We start from the raw sequence: 1878 nt of genomic DNA, 5'->3' as shown, positions 1-1878 counted from the left end.
AGTATTGTCGTCAGCCTCACAGTTTTAAATGCGCCTATTAGAGAGAGGTTTTCGCCGCTTGTTAGGATTGTTTCGTTCGTCTCTCAAACAGTTAGTAGATATTATCTATTCTAATTTGTGACGTATCGTTGTCAGCCTCACAGTTTTAAAACGCGTCTACTATGGAGACATTTTCACACTCATATACGGAATGCTAAACTCTCCTCTCAAACCAATCCAAGAATACATCATTAGAAGTTAGGATGGCCGAGTGGTCTAAGGCGCCAGACTCAAGTTTTGGTCCTCGTAAGAGGGCGTGGGTTCAAATCCCACTTCTAACATCAATTGTTATTGAGAGGCAACATGCGAGCCAAAGTGGATACAATCAACTATTGTTGTGAGCGTGATATTGATGGGTTTTGGGACGAAAGTAGCTTGGATATTAGATATAGTTAGTTGACTCCATGCCACGCTATAATGCTTTTAAAAATTGTCAAAACATGATTTTTGAGAATATCTGTAAGTACGAGTTTAGTTATCTTACATGCCACGTCACAAACCGAAGTTGATTGAAAATATTTACTGGAGCGAAGCACCAAACCCATTATAATAATGGTATGCTTCATTTCCATTGCAAGAAAGAGAGCTTGAACCTCAAGCCTTATAATTAAGGGCCACACGCTCTAACCAACTGAGCCATTCCAACCACTCATTTGTTATTACCTAAGACCACCATTAGTTGATATTATCTGCTATTGTTCTTTACGTATCGCAGTCACCCTCATGGTTTTAAACTGCATCATGTAAGGAGAGGTTTTCAAACCCTTGTAAGAAATGTTTCTTCGTCTCTCTAATCGACATGGGATCTCACAATCCACCCCTTTTGACGGCCAAGCGTCCTTAGTTGCGCGTCGCCGGTGACTAGCTCGGCTATCATTCGTAAAAGTCTTAGCGCATTGCTAGCAGACATTGTCCATTTTATCCCATTAGGTATTGTCGTCAGCCTCACAGTTTTAAATGCCTATTAAAGAGAGGTTTTCGCCGCTTGTTAGGATTGTTTCGTTCGTCTCTCAAACAGTTAGTAGATATTATCTATTCTAATCTGTGACGTATCGTTGTCAGCCTCACAGTTTTAAAACGCGTCTACTATGGAGACATTTTCACACTCATATACGGAATGCTAAACTCTTCTCTCAAACCAATCCAAGAATACATCATTAGAAGTTAGGATGGCCGAGTGGTCTAAGGCGCCAGACTCAAGTTCTGGTCCTCGTAAGAGGGCGTGGGTTCAATCCCACTTCTTTAACATCAATTGTTAGACAACCATTAGTTGATATTATCTGCTGTTGTTCTTTACGTATCGCAGTCACCCACATGGTTTTAAACTCCATCATGTAAGGAGAGGTTTTCCTCTCTAATCGACATGGGATCTCACAATCCACCCCTTTTGAGGGCCAAGCGTCCTTAGTTGCGCACCGCCGGTGACTAGCTCGGCTATCATTCGTAAAAGTCCTAGCGCATTGCTAGAAGATATTGTCCATTTTATCCCTTTAGGTATTGTACTATGGAGACATTTTCACACTCATATACGGAATGCTAAACTCTCCTCTCAAACCAATCCAAGAATACATCATTAGAAGTTAGGATGGCTGAGTGGTCTAAGGCGCCAGACTCAAGTTTTGGTCCTCGTAAGAGGGCATGGGTTCAAATCCCACTTCTAACATCAATTGTTATTGAGAGGCAACATGCGAGCCAAAGTGGATACTATCAACTATTGTTGTGAGCGTGCTATTGATGGGTTTTGGGTCGAAAGTAGCTTGGATATTAGATATAGTTAGTTGACTCCATGCCACGCTATAATGCTTTTAAAAATTGTCAAAACATGATTTTTGAGAATAT

At 41.1% G+C, this 1878-nt stretch overlaps 2 non-coding genes across 2 annotated transcripts; both read left to right on the top strand.

The window, feature by feature from the left end:
* Nucleotides 1-236: 236 nt before the first annotated feature.
* Nucleotides 237-320, top strand: TRNAL-CAA. The gene has a single exon. It is a non-coding gene; the product is annotated as a tRNA-Leu (tRNA).
* Nucleotides 321-1618: 1298 nt separating this feature from the next.
* Nucleotides 1619-1702, top strand: TRNAL-CAA. Its single transcript has one exon. It is a non-coding gene; the product is annotated as a tRNA-Leu (tRNA).
* The last annotated feature ends 176 nt before the right edge of the window (nucleotides 1703-1878 follow it).

This window comes from Cucurbita maxima, unplaced genomic scaffold (genome assembly GCF_002738345.1).
Source record: "Cucurbita maxima cultivar Rimu unplaced genomic scaffold, Cmax_1.0 Cma_Scf01214, whole genome shotgun sequence".
NCBI classification, from domain to species: Eukaryota; Viridiplantae; Streptophyta; class Magnoliopsida; order Cucurbitales; family Cucurbitaceae; genus Cucurbita; species Cucurbita maxima.
The sequence above is the reverse complement of the archived record's forward strand: the minus strand, read 5'-3'. Positions and strand labels throughout refer to the sequence as shown.